The sequence below is a fragment of the Leopardus geoffroyi genome, chromosome B4 (assembly GCF_018350155.1).
Source record: "Leopardus geoffroyi isolate Oge1 chromosome B4, O.geoffroyi_Oge1_pat1.0, whole genome shotgun sequence".
Taxonomy (NCBI): domain Eukaryota; kingdom Metazoa; phylum Chordata; class Mammalia; order Carnivora; family Felidae; genus Leopardus; species Leopardus geoffroyi.
The window spans coordinates 35,501,060-35,517,946 of NC_059341.1; the positions used below are offsets into that span (position 1 = coordinate 35,501,060).

Below are 16,887 nucleotides of genomic sequence, written 5' to 3' on the forward strand. Positions count from 1 at the left end.
AGAAGTAGCCACACCCCCCTCCACTGCACCATCCACCCCATCACTTTTTTTTTCAAAGCACTTACCAGGATTTAAAATAGTCTTACTTATTTAGTTGTTTACCTCATTTCCGTCACTCTCTTATAGAGCATCAGCCTTGTTATATTATTTCCCACTGCATTTTGAGCACTTATAACCCCTAGTAGGCACTCAAAAGGAAAGGAGGGACAGAGGGAGGGGTGGAAAGACAGTTCAAAGAGTTTAAGTGGTGTCCCGAAGGTCACTTATCCAGAAAGTGGCAGAACCTAACAGAGCCCCATCTATCTGAGTTCTGCTACTAGACTCTTCTTGACAGACTTTCTGTGCAGGGTGCCCATCACTCTGTGATGGGAGGGGAATGTACACTTTGACTCCTCCTTCCTGCAGAGGTGATGTTATGCCCTAAGCCTAGCCCTCTCTTGTCTCAGCCTCTCATTTGCAAGTCAGCTGCAGTGGGGGACTCTTGAAAACAAAGATCAAGGGTTCAGTCTCTAAGGGAGACATCCTGCTCAGTTCCAAGGGAATTTGTTCTGTGGACACACTTCTAGCTCTGGCCACACAGCTATAGAACTTATTACCCTGACAGGTCATGCTGCTCCTGCCTGGCTTTAGAGAATATGTGAATCAGCTTTCCAGACTGACATCCACCTCACCTATATGGGGATGCCCCAGGGAAAAGACTTCTCAGTAATCCAACCCAGTACTTGGAAAGCCATGTACTGTAAAGTAACCACAGGGTGCGAGCTGTCTCTCCCTGCTACAGGGCATTCTACGGGCTGCATGAGTCACACAGATGGAGAATTCCAGATGCAGACACCATCAGCCCTTCTCCCTGCCTCCAAGGGGAATATTTATCCCTCTCAAACAGTGAGGTTTGGAAAGCCAGGCTTACCGATATGCCACTCAGGAACCCCTGCAGGCATGGTGAGATCTCTCTAGTCCCCAGAGGCCTGGGGTAGCAGTGTTAGATACATTGCTTTCTGCTAGACCACTCATCTGCCCCTAATGAGTCCGTTCCAACTCACCTCAGACTCGAATGCACTGTCCCTCTCACATTCCTTCCCACTGAAGGCAAGAAGGAAACAAAAGAGCAGGCAGCAGAAAAGAACTGGATCCTCATCCGTTCTCCACCAGCCCTCAGACACACTTGGCATTCCCTGGGGAGGAGGAACTAGGCGTCTTCTACCTCAGCTTCCTAACTCTTAAGTTGGAACATAATGTCTTCAAGATGGTGACTCACTGCAGCAGTGAAAACTGACTAATTATTTTGATCTTCTTGAAGCCACTTGCCTCATTAATGGATACTCTCCATCCTGGGCCAAGACCCATTCTTGCAGTCAAACTTGGCTGAGTCAACCATACATGAAGGGGTAGGATAGCTCAGTCCCTCTCTTCCCTTAGGTCATGGCTGAGCTCCTCTGTCCCTCCTATTCTAAAATAGACTTTTCCCTCTAAAAACAGGGTCTGATCTAAATCAGCAGGTACCTCAGAGCAGAGGGCTTATCCCCATATTGGGAAGGATACCTCATTCCTCATAGACCTGGTTATGCTGAAGCCACATTAAAATGAATGAGACTGAGCAAAAATCCCACTATGTGAATATGCAAGGCACCCTGTAATGACTCAGTCCTGACTAGACTTAAATAGGGGCTGAGATTCACAGATCTAACTGCCAGCCAAGGCTGGGCCTGAGATTTCATTGTCTGATCATCTATTATATGCTTGAGATAAAAGTTAAAAAAAAAATTATATATATGCCGAGAACCTGCCAAAACTGCAACAGGGGAGAATTCCTATTTCTGCCTATTCCATGCTCTTTTGACTCACTTTCTCTCAACCCCTGAAACTCATCCCCACCTCCCACTGCTGCCATCCACAGATCTCAGATGGAACATCATAAATAAGTCAAGTGCTTCCCCAATCAACTTCTTCCAGTAGAATATGCCCTCATCCATGATAACCCATGGGATAGCCCATGATAATGTGATGAGTTACACCAATGGCAGAAACTTAGGCACAGAGGCAGAGAAATAGGAGATGAACTTGGAGTGAGCCCCACAGCACCCTCAAATCCAAACACTGGCCAGATTATACCATAATAGATATAACAGAAGTTGGCAAAATGTCAAGTGTGGCCAAATTTGAACATCTATGCCACAAGCACATTATTTCACTTCCTGATATTTCACCAAATCCAATTCAGTGGCCACAGTGTGATAGAAAAGAGAGAACCACCATGGAAAGGCACACCATGTTCATAAGCTCAGTTTGCAGGGTAGAAAGCCAAGCAGTCAAGGAGGGGCCATGTCAGATACTTAGCCTAGGTTCTCTCTGAGGACAAGGACTGCATCTTAATCACTAGAATTTCCCCAGGTCAACCCCAGGTGCCTAGTAAATAAGTGAGCTAATACACTCATACACTCCAGGCTGGAAACAGATCATAGAAAAATTTTAGAGCCATATAGGCTCTAAATGATTTTATCATTTAGTCAACTCTGACTAAAATGACATTCCTCAAAGTAAAAAGTCAGGAAGGTAATTCACGAATCTCTGTACCAGGTCTTGAAATCCTAAGAAAGCCTTGTTTACAGTTTCATGTAAGAAACACCATCCAAGAATTACATTGTTGCCTCTATAACTCCTAAAACCTGGTGTTTCTTGTACTGAATGCAGGATTGATTTACCAAGGATAGTATACTCAGCCAGCTTTAAGAACTAAAAGGCCTGAGCTCCTACTAAGGCAAAGCACATAAAACTGTGTCATGATGAAGGTAGCCTACTGGACTCTGGACTGCCCTCCTGAGCAAGGGCTGATGTTGCTTTTCAGCATGCCATCACAATCTGACACAAAAGAGCTCTTTGCTCTCCAAGAGGCTTTAGAAGATGCAGAACATTCTGAGGCTCAGGGAAGCCTCACTTTCCTATTAGGCCAGAACCAGGAAAGGATAAAATCCAGTATGTCCATCACACTGCTATTAGCATTTCCCGAGGCTCTCAGAAAATTATGATAGGGTATATTCCCACTGTTCCCAATCTGGGCACCCCAACTGCAATATGTCCCAGGGTTCCTAATAGGCCCATTTCCTTCTCTTTGAGAACTGAAAAAGTCAAATTCAGATTAATAGTAGGCCATTTAAGATAACATGGAATAACCAAATGCCTGTTGTGATGCAGGAGGTAAGAGAGAGACAGAGAAATTCAAAGGTTGTTAACCACCTATGGTACATTTGTGTGTGTTGCTTTGTGCCCCCATTGCCTTAATGTATTCATAAACCAAAGAACACCACCAAGTATATTTTTCTCTGTTGGCATCATCTAAAGGATCACAGGGCTGTGTATAGTGCTCTGCAAAACACAGCCTTACAGGAACCCCCAGCTCCAGGAAGGCCAAATAAGGACATTAGTGGGAAAATCATAATATTAAAGCTAAAAGACATTAATGATCAGCTAGCTCAACCCCTCATCTTGCAAAGGAGAAAACTGAACTCTGTTTTACCCATTAGCCTCCTAACTATCTTCCTACCTCTTCTGGCTCATCCTTCAAACAGATGTCAAGCCATGTTCCTGAGACACAATTCTGATCATTTTACTCTTCTAATTAAAGCTCTTCATCACATCCTTCAGGCTAAAGCTCAAATTCCTGAGTGTTACACACAAGGCTCTTGATGACCTGGCCTCTGCCTTTCTCCAAGCTATATATCCTTCCAGTCCCCTACAATACACACACACACACACACACACACACACACACACACACACTCCCTTCCAACCATACTGAACAGCTTGAAGTTCTTGAAATATCCATGTGAATGTTTTGCTTCCAATATGTTAAGTAGCTTATATTGGACCAATCCTTTCTGCATAACTATTATCTAATAAAATATCAAAAATAACTATTTGTGTGCACTAGAGGGCAACCAAAAGCAGGCAGAAACTGGGTAAAGGGAGCACTGGACAAGTTTTCTGTTCTTTGCAACTTTTTGCTTGAGAGGGGGCCCCAATAAGCACCCTGTGAAGTGGCTACAAACTAGATAGATACCTGAAGAATCAGAAGATGGAGTTGAGGCAGCTAAAAAATGAGAGAAGAAATACCAAAAAGGAGAGAGCCTCAGAATGGAACTCTAAATTCTATATATAAATTTCATCCAAATCTCTACCTGACTCTTAAGCTATACATGCATGGGACAGATTCTAAACAACCCAGCTAAGTTTAATAGAACTGATCAGAGATTTAAGTTTCTGCCTACTACAGAGAAAGTGGAGTTTGATGTTTGAGTTCAGTCAAATTCAATACCTGCTAAATTGTTAAAATGTCAATACTGTCCAAAACAATCTATATATTCAAAGTGATCCCTATCAAAATAACACCAGCATTCTTCACAGAGCTAGAACAAACAATCCTAAAACTTGTATGGAATCAGAAAAGACCCCAAATAGCCAAAGCAGTCTTGAAAAAGAAAACCAAAGCAGGAGGCATCACAATCCCAGACTTCAAGCCATATTACAAAGCTGTAATCATCAAGACAGTATGGTACTGGCACAAAAACAGACACTCAGATCAATGGAACAGAATAGAGAACCCAGAAATGGACCCACAAATGTATGGCCAACTAATCTTTGACAAAGTAGGAAAGAATACCTAATGGAATAAAGACAGTCTCTTTGGCAAGTGGTGCTGGGAAAACGACAGCATCGTGCAGAAGAATGAACCTGGACCACTTTCTTACACCATACAGAAAAATAAACTCAAAATGGATAAAAGACCTAAATGTAAGACAGGAAGCCATCAAAATCCTAGAGGAGAAAGCAGGAAAAAACCTCTTTGATCTTGGCTGCAGCAACTTTTTACTCAACACATCTCCAGAGGCAAGGGAAACAAAAGCCAAAATGAACTATTGGGACCTCATCAAAACAAAAACTGCACGGCAAAGGAAACAATCAGCAAAACTAAAAGGCAACCGACATAATGGGAGAAGATGACAAATGCAAATGATATATCAGATAAAGTCTTAGTATCCAAAATCTATAAAGAACTTATCAAACTCAACACCCAAAAAACAAATAATCCAGTGAAGACATGGGCAAAAGACATGAATAGACACTTCTGCAAAGAAGACATCCAGAGGGCCAACTGACATACGAAAAGATGCTCAACATCACTCACTCATCATCAGGTAAATACAAATCAAAACCGCAATGAGATTCCACCTCACACCTTTCAGAATGGCTACCATTAACAACTCCGGCAACAACAGATGTTAACGAGGATGCAGAGAAAGAGGATCTCTTTTGCACTGCTGGTGGGAATGCAAATTGGTGCAGCCACTCTGGAAAACAGTATGAAGGTTCCTCAAAAAATTAAAAATAGAACTACCCTATGACTCAGCAATTGCACTACTGGGTATTTATCCAAGGGATACAGGTATGCTGTTTCGAAGGGGCACGTGCACCCCAGTGTATATAGCAGCACTATCAACAATAGCCAAAGTATGGAAAGAGCCCAAATGTCCATCGATGGATGAATGGATAAAGAAGATGTGGTATATATACAATGGAGTATTAATCAGCAATCAAAGAGAATGAAATCTTGCCATTTGCAACTACGTGTACAGAACTAGATGGTATTATGCTAAGCGAAATTAGCCAGTCAGAGAAAGACAAATATCATATGACTTCACTCATATGAGCACTTTAAGACACAGAACAGATGAACATAAGGGAAGGGAAGCAAAAATAATAGAAAAACAGGGAGGGGGACAAAACATAAGAGACTCTTAAATATGGAGAACAAACAGAGGGTTACTGGAGGGGTTGTGGGAGGGGGGATGGGCTAAATGGGTAAGGGGCATTAAGGAATATACTCCTGAAATCATTGTTACACTATATGCTAACTAATTTGGATGTAAATTTAAAAAATATTCAATACCTGCTAAAATAAAAAAAATTAACATTCTTGAGAGGAACAAATAGAATCCATAGGCTCTACAATGTATCACTGACAATGTCCAGAAAATAATCCAAAATTGCTAGACACATAATCCAAAATTCCTTACTTAAGAGAACAGGCAATCAATGGAGAAGAGCCACGAGATGACTCAGATGTTGAAATTAGCAGACAGGATATAGCATACACAGTGCTCTGTCATCCATGCTTCTGCACATACAGGAACCTCTACCTGAAAATCTCTTATCCTATTGCTAAATAACTCTTACTCATCTAATCTCAGTTATCAACTCCTCCAAGAAGCCTTCCCAGTACACCTCATTCTTCCTGATCATTCAAGAACTTGTCTAATTGTCTGGTTACTTGCTCATCTCCTCCCTCAGCTTTCTTAAGGGTAAAGAGTGGATTGTTTTTATCTATAACATCAATGTATAGCACAAGTTGGGTGATAAATTGGGATCAATGAATGAAGTGACTGAGGATGATATTAAAAGGTTGAGTATCATAGACTTATGGGTAGCCCCTTTGTACTATGCTCACACTATCCTTTTCTTCTTGCTATATCTGATGTAAGTAGTTTCTGTGGCAAGGAGGATGTAGACCTTAAGTACAAAGATGTGCTCACATCCTGCATATTCCCACATTCAAAATTCTGTTAGCTACTCTCCTGGACCCCCACTTTTCCCAAATATGCATCTTATTCCTTCTTAATATCAATTTACAATATGCCTATTAATTCTTACCCTTTGAAAATTAACATAACTTTAGCTAACTTTTATTGCGTGCCTTCTATGATGTCAGGCAGGCACAGTGCAAAGCATTTACCAAATAACTAACCCATTTAATTCTCCTAACTCCCCTGTGAAGGATGCATTATTATTATTGCCATTTTACAAACTGAAACTGTGAGATTATTTATAAAGTTAGCAATTGGCAAACTCCTTTGCCCGCCAAACTAGACAAAGAAAGAGACTTCAAGAGATGCTATTTTTCCCCTCACTTTTGATGCTCCTTAAGTATGTACTTCTAATGTATACTATATACTTCTAATATATTCTATATATTTCTAATAAAAAGGGGCATTTTGAATGGGGACAGTGTATCTCCCCCATGAAAATCTAAATAAACATCAAAAGCCACTTGAAGAATTGGCTAGCCAACCTAAAGATAACCTGGGTAGATGCTGCCTCTCCATTCTGAGTTTCTTTTGCCCACTCAAAGGGTTATGAGTGGGAATCCCACAAACTACTAGGAATGGAGGCATCTTTCTGCCCCTGACTGGGTCTGGGGAGGATGGGAAACAAGCTGAAGGAATATGGGTAAATATGGCACAAAAGCCCATTATCCCAACAGTGCAGAATGTCTGCTGGGCCTAATGGGTTTGGAAAAACAGTTTGAGGGTTGATGTAACACAGTTCCCCAGAGATAATCAATCTCTGAGAAATCACTAGAACACTAATGGGACTAACAGGCAGAAGACACTTTGAAGCTTCGTCCTGTTCTGTTTTACCCAAAGCTATTTCTTCATAGACCATGTGCCCTCTGCAATGTATACCATTTTGATTATTTCTTTTTACTCTCTGAACATTTATTAAAAATTGGCTTTCTCGTTCTCCTTTATCTTCTGGAATTGTTTCTGACCCTGAGAGCCAATGTTGAAACTCAGTTAAAACATAAATTGTCAAGATAAGACATGGGAGATCTGAAAGTCCTAAATCTTGCTCACCTGCCACTGATGAAAAGCATTATTTTGATAAAACTCTTTTCTCTGTTTCTTAAAGATACTGTGTGCTGGAAACCTTTACAAATACTTGAACTTCAGGCACACACACACACACACACACACACACACACAATCCCTGGACTTTGTCCAAGTTACTTAAAAGGTAATACTCAATATACATTTTTTTTTCATTTAGGCAGAAAAAGATCATCTAACACGTTATTTCCTCACTAACACTCTCTAAAGCCAGGTTATGTTCATCATGCATCATACCATTTTTGTAGTTGGTAAGATTAAGGTATCCAAAGTCGATAAGTGACCTTCCTGACATCTCAGAGCAAAGCAGTTAGAAATTTTTGATTTACACCCAAAGTCTTTTTTAAGGCCTCATTGCTTAGATCACTGAGCTACCTTCCAACTTTAAGACTTGAGAAACTTCATTTACTTAAATCCAGAGCAGCTGGGTTGGGGGGGCAGCAAATTGGAGAGCAGGTCTGTTACTTTTGGTAGTTCAGGGATAAATCGGAGAGTCTCTCCTTAGCCAATCACCTCAAGAATACAGTGCCTCATTAAGACAGTTCCTTATCATTAAACCTGTTCCATTTTCCACAATTTGGTTAAAAAGTAAAGGTTTACACTTGATTTATTTGCACTGGCAGGAAGCAAAAGTATCCCGTTTGAATCACTCACCAGAAATCTGAGACTCCAGAGAGTCAACCCATGTTTTTGTAAGTCTCTCCCAATTCCATAAATTATGGAGCTCTGTTAAAATGCTATCATGTGCATAATTAGTACTGTTAGTGTTCTTATTAGAACCAAAATGATTTTCTTCAAATCATTACGCTGCTTATTAAAATGATAAACGCGTTGTCTTAAAATACAACCAATAGTTTACAAATCAGAAAATGCTCACCGATGGATAAGAAGACACACTCTTTTGCTTCCCAATTACAATTATTATTGCCACCACTATTTATTGAGCACTTATACACCACACATGCTTTATCTCACTTATTCCTCAATCACCCTGTGATACCAATATTATCAACTCTATACTTCCGATGAGAAAAGTAGTATTTAATAAGGTAACTTGATCAAGATCACACTAGTAAATGACAGGACTGTGATTTGAAACCAGAACTGAAAGACATCTGCTTCTAAAACTATTCACTATTCTCGGGGCGCCTGGGTGGCGCAGTCGGTTAAGCGTCCGACTTCAGCCAGGTCACAATCTCGCAGTCCGTGAGTTCGAGCCCCGCATCGGGCTCTGGGCTGATGGCTCAGAGCCTGGAGCCTGTTTCCAATTCTGTGTCTCCCTCTCTCTCTGCCCCTCCCCCGTTCATGCTCTGTCTCTCTCTGTCCCAAAAATAAATAAACGTTGGAAAAAAAAAATTTAAAACTACTCACTATTCCCTCATTCTCCTCTGTAACTTGTGTCTGAGATAGGAAGATAATATTCCTTTTAAGCTATATGCAGCCAAATCATAGGTGCAGGTGATAAGACAAAGACAGCTTAACAGGTTGCAATATGGAGAATGCATACAGACAGGTAAAAGCAATGAGAATCTCTATGATTAATCTATAAGTACTCCTAGAATTTTGGATTTGGCATAAACTCTACAGATCATCCAGTTCAACTCTCATTTTACAGATAAAGACTGCAACCAGAGAGGTGAAGGGATTCATCCTGGATAACAAAACCACATCTCCAGATTCCCAGATCTCCACTTTTTCATCAGATGAGTCTGTCAGCATTCCCTTGTGCTCAGCACACCCAGGCACTTATAGAAAGGGGAAAGATAAGGCAGATCCAGTGTCCGGCTCCAAAGAATCCAGCCAGAATAACTGTGCATAAAGCAATCATGAAACACTGCAAGGGGATATTTAATAAAGCATCAGCTTGAGCAACAAACAACCAGATCACAGGCATTCTGGCAAGGAGACTCCATGGAGGAAGTAGGGTCTTGCAGGCAAGCAGGATTTACAGAGACAAAGAGAGAAGAGGGATGTTCCAGGCCCAGAGGATGGAATAAGAAACTGAGTAGTGTAGTCCAACATGGCAGGGGAGTTGACAACTTGATTTTCCAATTACTTGCAAACTTAAAGAAAAAGATATGACTTTTGATACGTACTATACAGAGTGATATATGAACATTTTATTTCAGCTGAGTTGCAGGCCCCAGAGGCCAAGCAGCCAGACTCACATGCAGGTGGCTCCAGTTATGTTTTCGATAAGCCACAAATAGCCTTGCTTTGTACTGGGCCCATGACCCTGACAAGCCATCATCATCACTGGAATGCCTTAGAGGCCAAGGGAAATGCACAGAGCTGCCAGAGTCATTGCAACATTGATCCAAATCCCGGGAGAAGGGGACCAGGGCCTGACTCAGCAGCGGTAAACTCACTTGCCAAACTCTTCTGGCACCTGTACTGGGCTTGAAGACATTTTTGGTTCCTATTTTTCTGAGAACCTTCACCACAAGCTGAAAGCCATTTTCCTCCTCTAGAAAACAGAAGGGTCTACACATGATGCCTCTCATCAAGAAAAGTGATCAGTCTTGTTACCAGATTACAGACAGGAGGCAGAAGAAACATTGTGGATTACAAAAAGGAGCATAGGATGTGTAGTCCAAAGACTTCTGTCCTGCCTTGGTGATTTACTCACTGTAGTAACTTGGCATGGTGCTCAAGCCATTTCGACACCAGCTTCCTTATCTTTACACTCATACCGTCTATGCTTGATAAGGCTGTTATGAGGTGCAAGTGACATATGAGGAAATTCACCGTAAATTTTAAAGCACACAAATTTCAATAGTCATATTTTAAACAGGGAAGGCATATCCATTGGTTTTCCAGACACATGGGCAAATGAGGGACAGAAATTATTCTAGTTTTAATGAGGGTGACCAAGAGGGCCATTATTAACATTATTAGGGTTATTATTAGTGATGGCTTTGCCACACTGAGTTGACGTCCATGCTATAACCACAGAGCTCTGCTGAGATGAAATTTCCTCCTCAGTGTGCTTCTTTGGGCCATTCTCAGTAAAGGGGTCCACAAAAGCACACTAAGGAGGAAATTTCATCTCAGCAGAGCTCTGTGGTTACAGCATGGATATCAACTCAGTATGGCAAAGCCATCACTAATAGTAACAATTACCCTTTGGGAAGGCCCTCCCATGGGCTAGGCTGTGTGCCTGGGGCTATATCCTCCCTGTTAGGGAAGCAACTTCTTCCCTCAGTCCTCTTGTTTACTCCTCTACTATTAATTGAGGGCACTTTCATCCCTCTTTCCATCCCATCTCTAGGTCTCCCTGTTGGAGGAGTAGCTATTCTAACTGGTTACACCAAGGGACAGCCAATGGACAGGGTTAATGTACCTCAAAGGCATGTCCTGCTTCTTCTTTTATTCTTTTGTTTCGTGAATAAGAAAGTATGGACCACAACCCTCTGTGAACTTTCCTGTTCATTTCCTCCAGCTTTGTCATGCATTCCATGTAAAAAGCAAAACTGGGTGGGGCTTGTCTCTCTGTGGCAGTAAAATCAGCATCTTCATCCCAGCTGAACAAATGGGCTCATGGTCTGGGCTGGGCTCAGTGCAAGGAAACAAGGGGTCTTTAAACAGGAGGGAACAGTTCTCAGATGTTTGCCAAGCTCTTTAAGAAAGCAGCCATCTCGGGGCGCCTGGGTGGCGCAGTCGGTTAAACGTCCGACTTCAGCCAGGTCACGATCTCGCGGTCCGTGAGTTCGAGCCCCGCGTCAGGCTCTGGGCTGATGGCTCAGAGCCTGGAGCCTGTTTCCGATTCTGTGTCTCCCTCTCTCTCTGCCCCTCCCCCGTTCATGCTCTGTCTCTCTCTGTCCCAAAAATAAATAAACGTTGAAAAAAAAAATTAAAAAGCAGCCATCTCTCTCACTTGGAGAGTACTGTTCTTTGGACATGAGATCCTTTCTGAGAGAGTACAGGAAGGGGAAAAGGATGTGAAACCAAAACTGAGCAGTGAACCCCTAATACTCACAGCAAACCTACAAAATAGGCATCATTATGCTCATTTTAAAGATTAGAAAATTGAGACTTACTGGTAAATAAACGGATGCCAGCAACCTTACAATCTGGTTGGAAATACAAAAATAGAAAATACCAAAACAAACAGAAAACAACTAACTACCAAGGTCTGTGGTGGTAGGTTTAAGTGCCCCAGAAGGTCAGAATGTCTTTCTCTAGAGTTTCTGCTTCCAAATATCACTCCTCCAAAACAAAACAAAACCCCCCAAACCATTTCCACCCCCTGAGTCACCAAAGAGGTAAATGGACTAACTTGGTTGGTCCAAGTTTTCTATACAGTCACCAGTTTCACTTTCTTTGGTCTGGGCTCAAAAGCTAGAACCACTGGAGACCACAGCACCCTGTGTTTGCCCAACAGGGTTCACACATCTCCATTCACAGCACTGTTCCCCACACAGAGCAGTTTGGTACCCCAGAAAAATGTAAGTGACTTTTACAAGGCAAGAAAGTAGGCCATAGTCTCCATCATTTTTCGTGTTTTGAGGCTCCTATTCTCTCTGGATTCATTTGCCTTGTTGGAGCATTTATCCCTGCTGCCATGAGGCTGTGTGATAAGGTCTGAATTGCAGGGAGGGTTGACACACTGGGCTGGGCGCCTTTCACAGCAACACTGGCCCCTTGGGCCAGCCCTCTGCAAAGTGATAAAACGGGTAGCAGAAGCTGATCTTTGTACCCCTCCTCTGCCTTCTGCCCTCGGCCCAGTTGCCTACAAATTCCTGGGAATGAGTGAGACAGTGTGCAGGGCCCTCACCTGCTCCACTCCCTACAACCGCTTTCCTACTTCCCCACACGGACACTGCCTTTGGCAAGATTCTGTTAACCAAATAAACTGTGTTGGTAATTATTATCTCCCCTTCCACTCTTAAATTTATCAAAGATAGATAGCTACCAACCATAGCACCTAACCAGCAAGGAATAACCAGAGCTACACTGCCAAGTCAGTAGATACTCTCAGCGAGAGCAGAGAACCTTGACATTTTAGTTACTCTTTATAGCCTTATCTTGAATAAATGGGCAGTTTCCATTAGGTGTTTTGAAATATTAAAAAGAACTCTCTGGCCACCATTATGCCCTTGATGAGATTATCAGAGTGTAGAAACTCCAGGGTGGAAATTATCATGATCATGGTTCATAGTCTTTTTCCTCTCAGAAGCATTTGTACTTTCCTTAAATTCCAAATAGTCTTCAAAACTCAAAGTGCTGAATCTCAAATAATTAGATTCCTGGTAGCAAAGGTGTAAATAGTGGGGGGTCAAGTGGGCTGCAGCAGGCCCTCCCTAGTTTCCCTGTTCTGCCCAAGCTAAGGGGTGATCTTGGGACATGAGCAGGTCAAGAGTTAGTCTACTTTGTGGATGAGAGACAGGAGAGGAGTACACATAAGAACAACTGTTGGTTTATCCATCGAGTGCCTGCTACCTGCCAGGAACTGTACTCAGCTAATTAACCACAAACTGTTAGAAATTTGCAATTTCCAACAATACTACATACAGCAGAGATCTATGGAGAAAAAGGTACAGGACAGGCAGTCACTAGTTTCCTAAATTTAGGGTCCCAGTAGGAAGCATTTTTTTTAAAAAGGAAAACACTGAAAAAAGAAGTGGCCTTCATACCCAGCACATAACAGATGCTCAAGAAAAGATCTGCTGAATAATGAGTGGACAACATAGGACTCTCTCTCTCTCTCCTTTTTGTTTTAATTTTTTTAATGTTTATTTATTTTTGAGAGAGAGAGAGAGAGAGAGAGCATGAGCAGGGGAGGGGCAGAAAGAAAGGGAGACACAGAATCTGAAGCAGGCTCCAGACTCTGAGTTCTCAGCACAGAGCCTGATGTGGGGCTTGAACCCACAAACTGTGAGATCATGACCTAAGCCAAAGTTGTATCCTTAACCGACTGAACCACCCAGGAGCCCCATGTCTCTCTCTTTTTTTAAAATGAAAAATCATTCTTTTTTTTTTTTTTTAACGTTTATTTATTTTTGAGACAGAGAGAGAGAGACAGAGCATGAACGGGGGAGAGGCAGAGAGAGAGGGAGACACAGAATTGGAAGCAGGCTCCAGGCTCTGGGCCATCAGCCCAGAGCCCGAGGCGGGGCTCGAACTCACGGACCGCGAGATCGTGACCTAGCTGAAGTCGGACGTTTAACCGACTGAGCCACCCAGGTGCCCCAAAATGCAAAATCATTCTAAAGGAAATAGCTGCTTAGCAGCAATAAGCTATTAATTTTTTCCAGTTTTCATTTTTATCTGTTATATATCCATATAATTAAAAGAGACAAATAGTTCTAAAAGGCTCATCACAAAAAGAAAACCACAGTTCTCTTTCCTACCTCCCTTCTAAACAAACAACCACTTTGGAGTCTTTAGCTGTTTCTTTTGGTAGTTAATTCTGTATTTTAAAATAATATGCTTATATAGCTTCTTACCAATTTTTAACTTTTTTCCTAGCATGGAAAATGAGGATTATCCCCATTTTCCCCACTGCAGCTCAGGATTCAGTTATCTTATGTGTGCAAAGTCAAGTCACTACTTGTCCATCTACTTTCCAGATTCCAGAATATTGTTGCCGCTGGATTGCATGAAGGCAGGGCCTCTCTGGCAAGTTCAGGATTCAGCTCTAGCCTTAACCCCCCACACTATATCCATGGAAAGCATCACTTTTGGCAGTGAAATGGACACTAACACTGACTTAAAAGAGGTGCTGAAGGGGTGCCTGGGTGGTTCAGTTGATTACTGCTCTTGATTTCTCCTCAGGTCATGGTCTCATGGTTCATGGGCTTGAGCCCCACATTGGGCTCTGCACTGACAGCATGAAGCCTACTTGGGATTCTCTCTCTCCCTCTCCCTCTGCCCCTCCCCTGCTCACACACTTGCTCTCTCTCTCTCTCCCTCTCTCATAAATAAATAAACAAATATATACATATATACATACATACGTGAACAAACTAAGTGCTGAAGAACACCCCATCCACCATGGCCCATCCAGGGCAATATGTGTCTGGCAAGTCAATGCACAAAAACCTGGTAGAGGAACTGTGTGCTACACACCAGATCAACTTAATTGAGGATGCTTATAACAAGAAACTAGAGGAATGGGTAGGCCTCTGCAAAATTATCTGAGAGGCAAAGCCCTATAAAGCAGTTGGTTGCAGTTGTATGGTTGTTAAGAACCATGGCAAAGAATCTCAGGCCAAATATGTCTTCAAAGCATATTTCAAATACAAAAAAAATGACAAATAAAAATCCAGTGTCCCCTCTCTCTAGATAGATATATAGATATAGATATAGTTATAGATAGGCATATCTATAAGCATACCTATCTATATATGTGTGGTTGCTGGTATTTTCTTTTCCATTCATTTTGTCTTTGTGGTTTATGCATTTTTAAAGATTCTTTTGCCATCATTTTACTGTGGTTTTGGAAAAGAGCACTCAATCTTGCCATATTTATCTGCGACTTCTAAACTACTATATTTTTCTCATTTCCATATCACTGTATTCTATTTTTATAAAATATAGCATACATTCAGAAAGGTTCATAAAACATATTTTTATAGATTAATGAATAAGCAGAAAGCAAACTCTCATGTAACTACCATCCCGATCAAGAAACACAACATTGCCAGCCCTTTCCCACATGGTCCTCCCGAATCATGAACCAACCCCTCCTCACAGTCAACACTGCTACCTTGACTTTGTCTATAACCATTCTCTGACTTTTCTTTATGCTTTTATCACCTATGGAATGTGTACCTAAAAGCCTGTGTTTAGCTTTATATGAATGGAATCCTACTGAACATATTTTGTCTTGCTTCTTTCACCCAACTCTATGTTTGTCAGATCTATTCTTATTGTTGTGCGTTGGCTATTGATCTTTTTCTGCATCTTTACCCTTTAATGAAATACACTTTATAACATTAATAATAAAAATGAGAGATGTTAGGGAGCCATGGAAGTGGCATGTAATAAGAGAGAAGTTAAATAATTTGCTCAAAGTTTAAGGAAAAAAATCCTCAGCTTCAGAAATATTTCTCTTTTAAGTGTGAAACATAATTAGACTTTTCAAAGCCAGTGGAAAGCTCGCCTAAAAATGGCTTTCCAGGGCTGGCTGGCTCATCCTCCCACCTCTGGAAGGATTTGTACTAGTCTCGGTGCCCATTTTCTCATCAGGAGATGCCCTGGTTTTGAGTTGGTGACGTTTTCTAAGAGGCGGCACCTTCTCTCAACAATCAATATATTCTTTTTTTTTTATTTTAGAGAGACATTGAAAGAGAAAGAGTGTGTGAGCAGGGAGGAGCAGAGGGAGAGAGACTCTTAAGCAGGCTCCACACTCAGTGCAGAGCTGGAATGGGGCTTGATACCACAACTCTGGGATCAGACCTGAGCCAAAACCAAGAGCCAGACGCTCAACAGATTGAGCCACCCTCAGCAATCCAATATATCCTTTTTTTAAAGGTTACTTTTAATGTTTATTTATTTTTGAGAGTGGGGGGAGAGGGGCAGAGAGAGAGCGAGACACAGAATCCAAAACAGGCGCTAGGCTCTGAGCTGTTAGCACAGAGCCTGACACGGAGCTCAAACTCATGAACTGCAAGATCATGATCTGAGCCGAAGTCAGACACTTAACTGACTGAGTCACCCAAGCACCCCACCAATATATTCTTGTAGCACTTTTAAGTCAGACATTGCCCCAAGAGACATGAATCTCTACAAGCAATGAGTAAAATGGACTGAGGTCAGAAATTCCCTAAAAATCCAGCTATTCCAACACTTCTCCAGAGAAGACATCCAGAAGGTGAACAGACACATGAAAAAAAATGCTCAACATCACTCATCATCAGGGAAATACAAATCAAAACCACAATGAGATACTACCTCACACCTGTCAGAATGGCTAACATTAACAACTCTGGCAACAACAGATGTTGGTGAGGATGCAGAAAAAGAGGATCTCTTTTGCACTGCTGGTGGGAATGTAAACTGGTGCAGCCACTCTGGAAAACAGTATGAAGGTTCCTCAAAAAATTAAAAATATAACTACCCTACAACCCAGCAATTGCACTACTAGGTATTTATCCAAGGGATATAGGTTGTTTTGAAGGGACACATGCACCCTAATGTTTGTAGCAGCGCTATTGACAAT

General features: G+C 41.8%; 1 protein-coding gene across 50 annotated transcripts in view; it reads right to left on the reverse strand.

Moving 5' to 3' along the window:
- CACNA1C (calcium voltage-gated channel subunit alpha1 C) overlaps positions 1 to 16,887 on the reverse strand; it is a 757,779-nt gene that overhangs the window by 544,568 nt on the left and 196,324 nt on the right. The window lies entirely within an intron of this gene.